Source organism: Dasypus novemcinctus, chromosome 6, assembly GCF_030445035.2.
Source record: "Dasypus novemcinctus isolate mDasNov1 chromosome 6, mDasNov1.1.hap2, whole genome shotgun sequence".
NCBI classification, from domain to species: domain Eukaryota; kingdom Metazoa; phylum Chordata; class Mammalia; order Cingulata; family Dasypodidae; genus Dasypus; species Dasypus novemcinctus.
In genome coordinates, this window is record NC_080678.1 from 106,332,459 (window position 1) to 106,349,116 (window position 16,658).

Below are 16,658 nucleotides of genomic sequence, written 5' to 3' on the forward strand. Positions count from 1 at the left end.
TGGGTAGAATTGACATCCTAACGATATTTAGTCTTCCAATCCAGGAACACAGAATGTCCTTACATTTATTGAAGTCTTCTTTGGTTTCTTTTAGCAATATTCTAGTCTTTTGAATATAGGTCCTTTATGTCCTTGGTTAAGTTTATTCCCAAATATTTGATTCTTTCAGTTGCAAATATGGAATTTGTTTTCTCATTTCCTCCTCAGATTCCACATCAGTAGTGTATAGAAACGCTATTGACTTTTGGGTATTAATCTTGTGTCCTGCCACTTTCCTGAACTTGTGTTTTAGTTCTAATAGCTGTGCTGTGGAATTTCCAGGAATTTCTGGAAATAGGATCATATCATCAGCAAATAGTGAAAGTTTTACTTCTTCCTTTCCTATTTGGGTGCCTTTTATTCCTTTATCTAGCCTAATTGTTCTAGATAGAACTTCTAGCTCAATGTTGAATAACAGTGATGGCAGTGCGCATCCTTGTCTTGTCAGTGATCTCGGCAGGAAAGCTTTCAATCTTTCATCGTTGAATACAATGCTAACTAGTTTTTTCACTTATGTGTTTTACCATTTTGAGAAAGCTTTCTTCTATTCCTATCGTTTGGAGTATTTTCTATCAAGAAAATGTGCTATATTTTTTCAAATGCCTTTTCTGCATCATTCAAAGGGATCGTGTAATTTTTCTTCTTCAATTTATCAATGTGGTTTATTACACTAATTTTCTTGTGTTGACTCACCCTTGCATACCTGGGATAAAACCCACTTGATCATGGCATATAATCTTATTTTTTAAAATAAAGTTTTATTTATTTGTTTGTTTGTTTGTTTGTTTGTTTTTAACTTGCTCCCAGATGGCTCCCTTGTCTGTCTGCTCGTTGTGCTTGCTGTGTCTGCTCATCTTCTCTAGGAGGCACCAGGAACTGAACCCAGGACCTCCCATGTGGGAAGCAAGTGTCCAAAGCCCTGAAACACATCCACTCCCTGCTGGCTGTGGTGTCTGCTCATTGTGGTGGTTGAGACTTCTGCTGATTACGGTGTCTGCTGATTGTGGCAGTCTGCTTGTTGCAGCGGTTGCAGTATCTGCTTGTTACAGCGGTTGCATCTGCTCTTGCGGTGCCTGCTTGTTGCAGCATCAGCTCTCTGTGGTGTCTTCCTTAGGAAGCACTGGAAATCAAACCCAATTTGTTTAGTTCCTCATTGATTTCTTTTAACATTATTTTGTAGTTCTCTGCATGTAATTCCTGTACGTCTTTGGTTAAATTGATTCCTAGGTATTAGAATCTTTTTCTTGCTATTGTAAATGTAATTTCCCCCCTGATTTCCTCTTTGGATTATTTAATATTAGTGTACAGAAACATTATTGATTTTTGCATGTTGATCTTATATCCTGCTACTTTGCTGAACTCATTTATTGTTTCAAGTAACTTTGTCATAGACATTTCAGAATTTTCTAAATATAGTATCATGTCATCACAAAGAGTGTTTTACTTCCTCTTTCCCTTTTGGATGTCTTTTTTTTTTTTTTTTTTTTACTTCTCTTGTCTAATGGCTTTGGCTAGAACTCTGGCACAATGTTGAATAACAATGGTGACAGTGGGCATCCTTGTCTTATTCTTGATCTTGGAGGGAAAGCTTTCAAACTTTCCCAGTTAAGTACCATGTTGACTGTGAGTTTTTCATATATGCCTTTTGAGGGATTTTCCTTTTACTCTTAACTTTCAAAGTGTTTTTTTAAATCCAGAAAGGATACTGGATTTTGTCGAATGCCTTTTCTGCATTAATTGAGATGATCATGTGTTTTTTTTCCTTTCAATTTCTTAATGTGTATTACATTGATTGATTTCTTATGTTGAACCGCCCTTGCATGCTAGTAATAAATCCCACTTGGTTATGATCTTTAAGTCTTTTGATATATTAGATTCTATTGGCAAGTATTTTGTTGAGAACTTTTTGCATCTATATTGATTAGAGATTGGTCTGTAATTTTCTTTTCTTGCAGTGTCTTTATCTGGTTTTGTTATTGGGATGATGCTGGCTTCATAAAATATGTTGCGTAATTTTCCCTTCTCTTCAATTTTTTGGAAGAATTTAAACAGGATTGGTGTTCGTTCTTCTCAAAATGCTTGGTAGAATTCACCTGTGAAGTTATCTAGTCCTGGACTTTTCTTCGTTAGGAGTTTTTTGATGACTGATTCAATATCTTCAAATGTGATTTAAGTTCTTGTATTTCTCGTAGCTTCAGTGTAGGTTGTTTGTAGATCTCTAGGAATTTGTCCATTTCATCGAGGTTGTCTAGTTTGTTCGCATACTATATTCTCTTATAATCTTTTTTATTTCTGCAGGGTCATAGCTGCATCTCTTTCCTTTCTGGTTTTGTTTATTTGCATCTTCTCTCTTCTTTGTTAGTCTAGCTAGGGGTTTGTCAGTTTTATTGATCTCAAAGAACCAGCTTTTCGTTTTGTTGATTTTCTCTATTTTTTAATTCTCAATTTCATTTATTTCTGCTCTAATCTTTATTATTCCCTTCCTTCTGTTTGCTTTGGGAGTGGTTTGATGTTCTTTTTCTAGTTTCTCCAGTTCAGCCTGTTCTGACTTTTGCTCTTTCTTCTTTTTAATATGGGTGTTTAGGGCTATAAATTTCCCCTCTCCAGACTGTCTTCAATGTATCGCATAACTTTTGATAAGTTGTGTTCTCATTTTCCTTTGTCTCAATATGTTTACTGACTTCACTTGCAATTTCTTCTTTTTTTTAAAGGACTCTTTTCTTTTTAAGATTTATTTTATTTATGTCTCTCCCCTTCTTCACCCCCGTCTGCTCTCTGTGTCCACTGGCACCCTCGGTGGCACCTGGAAACTGCATCTCTTTTTTGTTATGTCATTTTACTGCATCAACTCTCCTTGTGTGCGGTGCCACTCCTGGGTGGGCTGTGCTTTTTTCATGCAGGGTGGCTCTCCTTGTGCATGGGGCACCCCCATGCAGGGCCGCCCTGCATGGCGTGGCACTCCTTGTGTGCAGCAGCTCTGTGCATGGGCCAGCTCACCGCATGTGTCAGGAGGCCCTGGGTATCGAACCCCGGACACTCCCATATGGTAGCCAGACACTTTATTGGTTGAGCCATGTCTGCTTCCCGCAATTTCTTCTTTGTCTCATTGAATATTTAGGAGTGTGTTGCTTAGCTTCCACACATTTGTGAATTTACCTAGTTCCTGTCTATTATTGATTTGAAGTTTCATTCCATTATGATCTGAGAAGGTGCTTTGTATAATTTCAGTCTCTTTGTATTTTTTGAGAAATGTATTGTGATCTACCATGTGGTCTATCCTGGAGAAAGATCCACGTGCACTTGGGAAGAATTATAACCCACTGAGTTTGGGTGCAACATTCTGCATATGTCTGTTAGGCCTAACACGTATTGTTCAAGTTCTCTGTTTCCTTGTTGATCTTCTAACTGTTCTATCTAATGATATGACTAGTGTGCCAAAGTCTCCAACTGTTATGGTAGAGGTGTCTATTTCTCCCTTTAGTTTTGTCAGAGTTTGCCTCATGTATTTTGGGGCACCCTGGCTAGGTGCATAGACATTTATGACTGTTATTTCTTCCTGGTGGATTGTTCCTTATATTAATATATAATGGTCTTCTCTATCTCTTATAACTTTTTTTTGCAATTCAAGTCAGTTTTGTCCAATATAGCTACCTCTGCTCTTTTTTTGGTTACTGTTTGTGTGAAGCATCTTTTTCCAACCTTTCACTTTCAGCTGGTTTGTATCCCTGGGTCTAAGGTGAAACTCTAGTAAGCAATATATGGATGGTTCTTTTTTAAAAATCCATTCTGTCAGCCTATATCTTTTGACTGGGGAGTTTAATCCATTCACATTCAATAATGCTACTGTACGTACATTATTTACTTATAGCATTTTATTCTTTGGTTTTCATGTATCAAAGATTTGTTTTCATCTGTCTTTTTACTCTTTTGGTTATCCTTTCTGCTATTCCTTCTTCTATCCTGTTTTCCAAACCTCTCTCTCCTATCTTTTCCTTTCAGGCTGTAACTCTTCCTTTAATATTTTCTGCAAAGGTAGATCCTTTTTGTTTTTTTAATAAGTTATCTTAGTTTCTATTTGTTTGTGAATGTTTTACACTGGCTTTCATATTTGAGGGACAATTTTGCTGCATAAAGGATTCTCAGCTGGCAGTTTTTCTCTTTCAATATCCTATTTGTATCATATCATACTGCTGTCTTCTTGCCTCCATGGTTTCTGATGAGAAGTCTGCACTAAGTCTTACTGGGTGTTCCTTGTATGTGATGATTTGCTTCTCCCTTGCTGCTCTCAGAATTTTCTCTGTATCTTTGACATTTGACATTCTGAGTAGTATGACTCTTGCAGTGGGTGTATTCAGATTTATTCTGATTGAGATACACTGAGCTTCTTGGACATGTAAGTTCATTTCTTTTGTGTGAGTTGGGAAATTTTCAGCTATTATATCCTCAAATATTCTTTCAGCCCCTTTTCCCTTCTTTTCTCCTTCTGGAATTCCCTTGACACGTATTTTGTTGCATTTCATGTTATCATTCAACTCCAAACCCCTGCTCTATTTTTTCCATTCTTTTCTTTCTTTCTTCTTTTTTCTCTTCAGTTTCAGCATTCTGTCTTCTATATGACTTATTCTTTCTCCAGTCATTTTGAATCTACTGTTGTATGCCTCTAATGTGGTTTTGATCTTACCTATTTTGTCTTTCATTCCCATGAGCTCTGTTACATTTCTGTTCAGGTTTTTAAATTCTTCTTTGTGTTAGCTCAGTATCTTCTATTGTAATATTATTTTTATTTTTAAAGAAGCATTGGATTACATAAATGTCACATAAAAATTATAGGGAATTCCCATATGTTCCATCCTCTCCCCCGTCCACATTTTCCCACCTTAACAACATCTTTCATTAGTGTGGTACATTCGTTACAATTGAAGAACACATACTGAAGCATTGCTACTACCCGTGGATTATATTTACATTATAGTTTTTAACCTCTGTCCTACACAATCTTATAGGTTATGACAAAATATATAATGGCCTATACCAATCACTGCAGTGTCATGCAGAACAATTACAATGTCCTGAAAATACCCGGTATTGCACCTATTTTCCCTCTCTGTCCCTTCAGAAACTCTGGCGGCCACTAATTAGTGTTTTCTCAATATTCTTTATGTCTTTGGATGCCTTGTCTTTCAAGTCATTAATTTGATTTTGGAAATTTGTGTTCATCACATTGATTAATTGTCTCAAATCTTCTATCTCTTCTGAAGTTTTGATATATTCATTTTCTTGGGCCATTTCTAACATTTTCTTACTATGGCTTGTAATTTTTGATATCCAGGCATCTGATTAGGGTGGTGAGTTTACTCAGATGCTAAATTTTTTTCCTCTTTCATAGGGCCTTAGTGGCAAGAGGCTATGTGTTACTGCTATTCTTTGATTTTTGGTTCAATCTGTTCTGAGTCTCTGGGATTGTCCTGGTTAGTTGATCAAATTGGGCTATGAACCCAGTAATGGGGAGCAGACCTGCTTCCTAGGGCTTTGTGGAGGGAGATTGCAAAGGCCAGAAAAAGCCTCTTTCTTATTTAATTTTAATTTTCTCACATGCAAATACTTGGTCACCCAGCAGATGGCGATCTTTGGTAACCCTCTTTCAATGTCCAGTTCAAGTGTGTTGCTGCAACATTGACTGGATCATTGTGACAAAGTTTCCTGTCTGGAGGCTAATAGCTTTGTAATTGACACTTTCTCAGGGGCAGTTCTCCAAACTTTGCTGGCTGCCCCCTCTCATTTCCCAGGTGGGAAGTAATTTCTCTCCCCTTTGTGACCTCAAAAACCAGTCCTGGTCAGTAGAGAGGGAGATTGAGAGAGTTGGATCTCTTTAATCTCTTGCTAGCTCTTAAGACAAACAATGGTGTTGCCCCATCTGGTTTGGAAGGACCCATGGGACACAGCAGACCAAATTTGTGGGTCAAAAGCTGGGTCAGCCTTAGGCTGTGTCCTTCTCTCTCACTTTTTCTGGGGAGGTAGATCCCTAGGGCCCCATTTGTAGCCATCAATCCAGAGGCCTGAGAATTCAAAAGCTTTTATATTGTGGGGGAAGGTGCTGGCATTTGCAGCTATGGCTTTTAATGCATAGTTTTGTAGACACAATTATTTTCCCTTGCCCCTTTCTCTTCTGGGAAGTGTCCAGTCATCCCCTGGTGTCCTATTTTCCCAAGCTGTTTATGTCTGCCGTCTAGATATTTTTTAAGGAAAGAAGAGAGTCCAGTGTGTTTTTAGTCAGCCATCTTTCTGGAAGTTCTAATGTATTTTTTAAAATATTATTTATTATTATTGTTATAATTATTTATTTATCAGTTGTATTGGTGTATATCATTCATACATGAACACACATAAACAGTGTGTAGTAAAAGTTGTGAACTTACAAAACAAACATGTATGACATTATACAGAGTCCCATATATCACCCCACCCCATATATCACCCCACCCCACATCTTGCATTTTTCTGAAATATTTGTTACAAATTATGAGAGTATCATCAAAATATTACTACTAACCATAGTCTGTATCTTATATTTGGTGTATTTCCCCCCAAACCCACCTTATTATTATTATTATTATTATTATTATTTGATAAACTGATTTTGTCTGTTATTTTATTTTATTTTTATCCCCCCCCCTTATGGCTTTTGCATACTGTCTGCTCTCTGTGTCTGTATGCTGCACATTCTTCTGTGTTTGTATGTATTTATTTTATTTCCCCTCCCCCCTTGTGGATTGCTTGCTGTCTGCTCTCTGTGTCCATTTGCTGCACGTTCTTCTGTGTTTTTGTCTTCCTTTATTTTTTTGTTGTGTCATCTTGCTGAGTCAGCTCTCCACACTGCTTGCAGGCTGGGTGGTGCTCCGCAGCATGCAGGCGAGACTGCCTTCACAAGGAGGCCCCAGGATGCAAACCCAGGGCCTCCCATATGGTAGATGGGAGCCCAACTATTGCGCCACAGCCACTTCCCCCTATGATTTATTATTTTTTAATATATATTTATTACAGGAGTTGTGCACCTATAAAACAATCATGCATATGTGTAAAATTGCTGTACAACAGCCCTTCACCCTTCACCAACACACCACACCATAGTGAAACATTTGTTACAGATTATGAGAAAATATAATTAGACCATTACCACCAACTATGGTCCATAGTGTACATTTGGCACACTTTTTCCATATTCCTTCATGATCAACATAGTAATCTTTGGCATAGATGCAAGAATATTACATTATTCCTGCTAACCACAGTCCATAGGTCACAGCAGTTGTATTTATTCCATGCTTCTCCACATTTCCACCACCCTGTAATAGTGATGTACATCTGTTCTTGCTCACAGAAGGACACTCTTTCATCTGTACCATCAACCACAATTCTCCTCCACCTCTGGGTTCACTGTGTTATTTAGTCCCTAGATTAAGCTCTAGCTTTCTTTCAGTTGGCATTTACATCCCTGGATCACCCTTTCCAGCCACATTCCCATTTATAAACCAGCTGTTATTCACTATAATATGTTACCATCAACTCTGTCCATTTCCATGCTTTAACGGTCAAGTTAATTAAAAATTCTACATACGTTAAGCATCAGTACTCCTTCTCAGACCTCCTCATAACTCCTGATAACCTGTCCTCTAGGGTTTAACTCCATGAATTTATTCTTCATATTTCATTCATATTAGTGAGACCATGCAAGATTTGTCCATTTGTGTCTGGCTTACTTCACTTAGCATAATGTCTTCAAGATTCATCCATATTATCATTGGTGTCCCAATTTCATTTCTTCTTAATGCAGCATAGTATTCCATCATATGTATATACCACATTTTGTTTGCCATTCATTGGCTGTTGGAAACTTGGGTTATTTCCATCTTTTGGCAATTGTGAATAGTGCTGCTATGAACATCGGTGTGCCACGTGTTCTTCTGTTTGTGCCACAGACTTCAGTTCTTCTGGATATATTCCTAGTAAAGGAATTACTGGATCATATGGAGGTTCTATATGTAACTTCCTGAGGAAGAGCCAAACTGTCTTCCACAGAGGCTGCACCATTTACAACCCCACCGACAGTGAAGGAGTGTTCCTATTTCTCCACATCTTCTGCAGCACTTGTTTTGTTTTGTTTTTTAAATTATGGCGATTTTATGTGGTGTAAGATGAGATCTCATTGTCGTTTTGATTTACATTTCTCTAGTAGCTAGTGATATGGAACACTTTTTCATGTGCTTTTTGGCCATTTGTATTTCCTCTTTGGAGAAAAGTCCATCTAAATCTTTTGCCCATTGTTAAGTTGGATTGCTTGTTTTTTTATTGTTGTTGTATGCTCTCTTTTATTTAGAATGGAAATCAAGCCCTTATCAGATATGTGGTTTCCAAATATTTTCTCCCATTTCATGGGATGAAGTCATTTGCATCACAGAAGTGTTTGAGTTTGAGGAGGTCCCATATATCCATGTTTTCTTTTGTGGCTCATGCTTTTGGTATAAGGTTTAAGAATCTACCACCTACCACCAGGTCTTGAAGATGTTTTCCTACATATTCTTTTAGGAGCCTTATGGTTCTTGCATTTATATTTAGGTCTTTAATCCATTTTGAGTTAATTTTTGTATAAGGCATGAGATAAGGGTTCCTTTTCTTTCTTTTGACTATGGATATCTAATTCTCCCAGCACCATTTGTTAAATAGACTGCTCTGCCACAGCTGGGTGGGTTGGATAGGCTTGCCAAAAATTACTTGACCATAGATATGAGGGTCTACTTCCAAACCATCAGTTTGGATTCACTGGTATATGTGTCTGTCTTTATGCCAGTACCATGCTATTTTTTTTTTAACCATTGTAGCTATGTAATGTGATTTAAAATCTGGAAGAGAGGGTCCTCCAGGTTTGCTTTTCCTTTTCAAGATGTTTCTGCCTAATCAGAACCCCATTACCCTACCAAATAAATTCAATAATTGTGTTTTCCATATGTTTAAAAAATGCTGGTGTTCTGCCAGAGTGGGTGACACCATGGGGTAGAAACCCAAGTAGTGAGAGTGGGGGTGGACCCACATCCTGGGGAGGACTAATGCCATCCAATAGAGGGAACTGTATCCCTCAAGAGAAAGGGTGGCTCCCAGGGCATTGGGGCAGTTGAGCAAGTTAGGCCCTGAACACTATTCCATCTATCTCTGGAAGTGGCTCCTCAGGAAACGGAGGTTGGCTATCACTGAGGGCACCAAGGTGGAAGGGAAAATGGACGTTAAATGTGTGGAACCAAAGTAAATGGGGGGTAAGAGAGGAGTTTCTTGAGAGTACACAAGGATGGATATAAAACATGTAATATTACACCATAACATATAGGAGATGACAGACTGATAATGTAAACCATAATGTAAAACATAGGATAACTAAAAATGTAAAGAACTGTGTATCCTAAAGTATGCACCATAATGTAAGCACAGATGTCACCTTGTTAGAAAGCTAATGTCTCAGACTCTGTACATCACTTTAAGTAAATATGATATGAATAGGGCATAAGAGTATCACTGTGGAAGGGAAAAGGTTTTCTGGTGGATGTGTGGGAGTGCTGTATATTATATATATACATTGCTGTAGTCTAGGACTCCTGTGAAGAAAAGCTGAATAATTAGGGGGGGGGGGAAATGCTGGTGAAATTTGTATTGGGATTGCATTGACTGTATATCAAATTGTGTAGAATTGATGTCTTAATGATATTTAGTCTTCCAATATATGAGCTTGGAATATTCTACCATTTATTTAGGTCTTTTTAAAAATTTCTTCTGACAATGCATTGTAGTTTTTTGAATGCAAGAGCTCTACATCCTTGGTTAAAATTATTTTTATATATCTGATTCTTTTAATCACTAATGTAAATGAAATTTTTTTCCTAACTTCCTCCTCAGACTGCACATTATTAGCGTATAGAAACATCACTGATGTTTTTGTGCATTGCGGGTTGCTTATTGGTATAGTATGCTGATTGATTTTCTTGTGCTGAACCACCCTTGCATCTCTGGTATAAAACCCACTTTATCATGATGAATAAGTTTTTAAATATGTTGTTGGAATCAATTAGCAAGTATTTTGTTGAGGATTTCTGTACCCGTATTCATTAGGGAAATGGGTCTGCAATTTAAAAAATTTTTGTAATATCTACATCTGGCTTTGGTATTAGGGTGATATTGGCTTCATAGAATGAGTTTGGTAGCGTTCCTTCTTATTCCATTTTTTGGAAAGAGCTTGAGTAAGATTTGTATTAATCATCTTTGAATGCTTGGTAGAACTCACCTGTGAAACCATCTGGTCCTGGGCTTGTCATTTTGGGAGTTGTTTGATGACTGTTTCAATCTCTTTACCTGTGATTGGTTTGTCAAGGTCTTCTATATCTTCTAGGGTCAGTGTAGGTTGTTCATACATTCCTGGGAATTTTTCCATTTCATCTACATTGTCTAGTTTTTTGGTGTACAGTTGTTCATAGTATCCTCTTACGATATCTTTTATTTCTGTGGGATCAGTAGTAATGTCCCCATTTTCATTTTTTATTTCATTTATTTGCATGTTCACTCTTTTTTTCCTTGTCAGTCTAGCTAAGGGTTTGTTGATTTTGTTAATCTTCTCAAAGAACCAATTATGAGTTTTGTTAATTTTCTGTATTGCTTTTTGTTCTCCATTTCATTTATTTCTCTTCTGATATTTGTTATTTCATTACTTCTACTTGCTTTGGGATTCATTTGCTGTTGTTTTTTTCTTCTTGATTTTAGCTCTTTCTTCTTTTTTAGTATAAGCATTGAGTGCCATCAATTTCCCTTTCAACACTGCCTTCACTGCTTCTCATATGTTCTGATATGTTGTGCTCTTGTTTTCTTTTGTTTTGAGATATTTATTGATTTCTATTGAAATTTCTTCTTTGGCCCACTGATTATATAAGAGTGTGTTGTTTAATTTCCATATATTTGTGAATGTACCCTTTTTCCACCTCTTGCTGATTTTCAGCTTTATTCCATTAAGATCAGAGAAGGTGCATTGTATAATTTCTATCTTGTTGAATGTATTGAGATCTGCTTTTGCAGAGTTAAAATGGCAGCTACTGGGTGCTTTCCAACTTGAACAGGTTCAAACTTTAACTGTTTTTAGGGTTATATTTTAGCCAGCCGTGTTTACTAATCACTACGTGAATTCAGGGACCAACTATCTCTTCCTCCCCCATTTTTGGGAAATGGAGCTTCCAACTCCAGCCATGGAATAGCCCTTGAGGCAGCTTCTCCACCAGTGGAGAATGGACACTGGCCTCCATAGTGTAGAGTGCTCTACTCATGAATCTTCTCTGCAGATGGTAGGTCTCCTCCTTCCATTCTTTCAAGGATGTTGCAGGATGCTCATCTGGTCTCCTAGGGCCCCTAAGCAGGTGCTTTACATAGTTCTGGGAGATCACCAACTGCCTTGTAGGATGAGCTAACTCTCAGAGCACCCTACTCTGCTGCCATCTTGCACCTCCTCCCTCTAATGTATTTTTTTCTAATTTTTCATACTTTATTCCTTGTATGAATAGGTTAAGAAAGTAGAATTTCCCCAAGCACTGATTTATAGATAATGTGAAAAAGCAGCACACAAAACAAAACATTCAGTTTCACAGATAGTTACATTCAATGATCACTTTAAATGCAATTTCAACTCTCATTTTAAGCTAAGTGCAATAATAATTTAATACAAGATAGTTAAATACACACACAACCTGTATATCCTGAACTACAAGTGGTTTCTGTGGCCACATATGCTTTTAGGCAAGTACACATTTCCACAATGAACAAGTACTAACAAATATATTAATAAAACACTACCCCAAATGCTTATCCTGCCATCAGCTTTTTAAGCAATGCCATTCATGCTACTGAAAGCATTTCTTTTTAGAAGATTTAAACTGACTTGGGAAACTCAGTTGTAAAGCTTGACAAACAGAATGTATAAACCCAAAGATTTTAAATTTAAAAAAGCCTACCAACACTGAGGCATTTACATGAAACTTAGTTTCTCAAAAAACAAAACACTCTTGCTATGTGAAGAAAATTAAAACAAATGACCACTTAAGACACTTAAGCATTCTCTAAAAATACCGTATTTTCCTATATCATCATCTACTTAAGAGAAACACAAACCAGTTCACTTCATTAGTAATATCAGAGTTTTGTCTAGAAACTTAAGAAAATATAAAAAACATTTCTCAGCTATCACAGGATCAAAGGTGCCATTTACTTGTCACATATAAAACAGCTACAATATAGCCTACAATGACAAAAAAGGACACCTAACACATAAGTACTACTTCATCATCTAGTCAAAAGTCAGAAGGAATTACATGAATTGCAAGGTACCTTGACTTATATATGATCATTAAAACCCAATGACAATATAAAGACAGGCAATTAAAGACTCAAAAGCTCTAAAATTGAAGACAGGAAAATAAAGGCTGAAACTTGTATGTTTCTCCAGCTTTCATTTTCATGGTTAGATATCTGGACCTTACTATAGGAAATATGCAGTTACTATATATATTTGACCCAGAAGATAAGGAAGCTTTAAGAAGTACAAAAAGGATCAAGATCCATAGTTTGTGTGATCAAATGCTTTTCTAGCTTGTTTCAATTCTTCATTCATAGTAAGTCTTTAGCCCTAGCAAACTTCCTTGGGTCCTTTCGAATCAAGAAGATGATATCTTCAACTTGTACTCGACCTTGTCTTCCAACTGACATTGCCTTGTGAGTCATCTCAGTGATGACCTCTATGACAAGGTCTTCAAGAATATCCACTGACTCAGTATAAGGATTCTGGTCATCCCCAAATCCATACATCATACACTGTAGTTCCTTAGAAAAAAAGTCTCTTTCTATTACCCTGTCCACCTTCTGCACCTCCTCCAATTTCTTCATTTTCTTCCTCAAATGTGGGGTCTTCCTCTTCATCTTTCTATTTTTAATTTCATCCATTGTGTCTTTAATTCCCATAAGCTCTGTTACTTTTCTTTGCAGTCTCAAATTGGTCTTTATGCTTACTCAGTGTCTTCTTAATACTCTTTATCCCTGTAGTCATATTTTCTTTCAATTCTTTGAAGTGATTTGGGAGTGTTGCATGATTATCATTCATTAATTTTCTTAAATCCTGTATATCTTCAGGATATTTGGTTGGTTCCTTTGGCTGGGCCATCTCTTCCTGCTTCCTAATATGGCTTGTAATTTTTTGCTCATGTCTAGGCATCTGAATATGTCAATCAATTTGCTCTGATAGCCAATTTCTTCTGTTGCCTGTTTGCTGCCTCCCCCCCCCCCCGCCCCACCCCAGCTCTTCTTTGATACTTGGTTCACCTTATTCTGAGTCTTTAAAATTACCCAGCTTAAGTTATCAAAACCGGGCCAGGGATTCACTAATGGTGTGCAGATTTTCTCCCAGGAATTGGGGTTAAGAGAGTCCTTAAAGCAGTTTTTGTCCATGCAATTTCCAGACCAGCCAGCACATGGTGTTTCTTGGAAAACCTTTCTGTGGAAGTGTTTCTTTCAATCTCTAATTTCCTGTGTGGTGCAGTCAGAGCTGAAATTCACAGCAGGCTTTGCTGGCTGAATTCATGGAAGAGAAGCCTTCTGATGCCCCTTCCCTTTTCCCTTGAAACAGCTGGCAGGGAGGAGGACATCTGTTCCCCCCGCACTGGGCTGCAGTGAGCCAGGCTTTTACCCCAGCTTAATATCTTGGGATGGGGGAGGGGAGCCCTTCCCAGCCATGGTGGGCATTTGATAGCTCAGGTTTGTTGTTTTGGGTTCTTCATCTCTCTGTTCCCTGCCCTCCTGGGAGTTGCATAGCACTGTCCTGGTCTGTTGACTCCCAAAGCAGGTCCTTAGGACAGCTTTTGGCCCTTTCTCCATTGTTTTTGTGAGAGAGTTGAGCCCTGCCTGCCTACTCCAATGCCATCTTCCTGGAACTCAACTAGCCTAGTTGAAATGAAAACATTCCACAAGAGCCACCCCTGTGAGGGGGCTGGCCTGCCACCTCCAGGGTCCTTCTGCTGGAGAGGGCAGCACTCCCAGCAGCTCTGAGCACAGCCCTCATGGGCTGCAGGTGGTGGCAAACCCAGCCTCCATCCTGCAGAGAGACAGTGGATGACGCTGCTCACCCTCCTTCCTGGGCGCAGCTGGGCCCGGGCCTTGGAAAGCAAAGGTCCTGCTCCTCCAGCCTAGGGGATGACTGTGAGGCCAAGCCCCACTCAGAGGGCGGCTTTGCAGTGCTCTTCACCCCAGTCCAGGGGCCAGTGAGCATTCAGGCTGCAGACTGAGAAGTGCCCCCACAGCTGTGGACCTGCGCTCAGCCTCCTGTGCCCCAGTCCCAAACCCCACAGAAACCAAAGGCTAAAGGAAAGCCAAAGCATCCAAAATCCCCTCCCATGTCAGGCTTCCCCATTGCAGGAAAGGGCACCCCTAGCCACTCAGTCCTCTCCTCCAAAGCTCATGGCCCCCTCGTGCCTCTTTGCTTCCCCCGCATCCAGCCACCAAAAGTCCTGCTGCCTTCAAGTCCACACCACCCCGGGATCTGTCAGGCCCTGGCACACTCGCTGTCCTTGGATAAAGCCCATGCTGCCCGTCCTGCTCACTCCCTTCCTCCCTGCACAAGCACGAGTAGTTCTGACCTCAGGACCTTGGCACAGGCCCCTCCACAGCCTGGAAGATTCCTCCCTCAGACCTCTCCCTGATGGCTTCCTCACCTGTTGGGGCTCAGAGCAAGCACTGCCTCCTTGGAGAGGCCTGATTTTTAGTGAAGTTTCAACAGCATACAATAGTTGTGAGAATCGTAGAATGAACTTGAAATACTCATCACCTGCTGTCAGTAATGGCCCACCCATGCCAAGCTGGTGACGTCAGTATCCCCGCTGCTGCTTATTTGAAGCAAATCCCGGACATCACGTCAGTTCATCTGCAAATATTGTAATGTCTCCAAACGAGAAATTGTACCTGTAAGAGATGATCCAGGCCACCCATTCTGAGAGGATGTCCCTTCACTTCCGTGCTCTGTGCCTTCCCCGTTTTTGTTGTCATGCACTTCACACTCCCTGACATTTATTTTGTTCATGGTTCTATTTTATGGGATTGCCTCCCCATCCAGTCACAAGAACGTTCCTGCCTTGAGAACGTCTCTCTGCCTGCCTTGTTTCTTTTAAATACCATCGGCTGCCCAGTGCCAGGGATCCCACAATTTCTCAGAGTAGACGATGGCTGAAGGAGAGGCTGGCCCCCTGCCAGGGTCCACTTGTCTGGCCGAGGGCAGCAGGAGGTGGTGGATGGATGGACGTGCACTGACCTTCTGCTGTGGGTTTTCTCTTTTAGATAAAGCAGCAAGCTCTTCTGGAGACAATGTCATAACTTGTCCTGGAGTAGAACCTCAGGTACTTGGAAAGTAAGTGCCCCAACCTGGGGACCCTTGTGGCAGGAGACCAGATGGGCAGTGGTTTAGGGGTCCTGGGTGAGGACACCCTCGGCCGGGGCACCCGGGGAGCCCTCTGTACCTACCCTGATGGGTGGTCCTGGGGGTGGGCAGGGATCCGTGTGGCCCGGCTCTGCTGAGGATGGCAGGAGGTGGAGGGTGCCTGCCTTAGTTTCCCCACTGCTGGGACATCTAGCAGCCATGGGTTGTCTTGACAAGAGGGATTTCTTGGCTGCCAGTGTTGGGGCTGGAAGCTGGCTCCCTCCAGGATGGGCAGCGCTCTGGTGCTGGCATCTGGCAATCCTGGGGTCCCGTGTCTCCCCCACCACACGGCCACGTGCTCTCCTTTCTCTGCCGGTTCCCAAGGACTTCCAGCGTCTTCTCCTCCAAGTGGCTTTCCCTTGAAAGCCCTCAGTCACAGCACTAAGGGCAGTCTCATTCCCCTGACTGCAGCATAACGATGTCCTCAGAAGTTCCACTGACGCTGGGTTACACCCCAGGACTGGGTGCAGGTGGTGAACATGGTTTCTTCTGGGGCACGTGCTTCAGCCCATCTGGTTCCAAAGGGCTCCTGCCACTCGCCAGAGCTGAGCCCATGTGCCCTGCCCACATGGAGGAGCCCAGGGAACCCCCCCATTGCTGCCACTCATGTGGCACATGGCCACACGGTGCACAGACGATGCCGGGCTCCTGGGGCTGGCCGTGTCCCTTGGGGCCTCTGCGCCAGGCCGACCTCGTGCTCTGGGGAAGGAGAGCTCGCCCCATTCTCTCCACTACCCCAGTGCCTTGCTGGCAAAGTCACTGCACCCAGGAGAGCTGGGGGCCAAAGTTCAGCCACAGGGGAGACCTGGTTGTCACCGGCCCACCCCCTCTGTGGTTTAGGCCCATCTTCGTTGAAATCAGCCTCAACAAAGGCATAACCTTCATCACCAACAACCTCAAATTCAGTGGAAAGGACTGCGTGAGTACTGGGTGGGGACACCCCTGTCACGGGGCCCATTGGCCCAGCTCTGATGCAGGCACACTGGGGGGCAGCTGGCAGTCAGGGCGAGTGGGTAGGGCAGGGGTCCACCAAGACCAGAGTCCAGGCCTGCAGCACCCCTGGCTGTGTGGGCCCCAGGGCCCA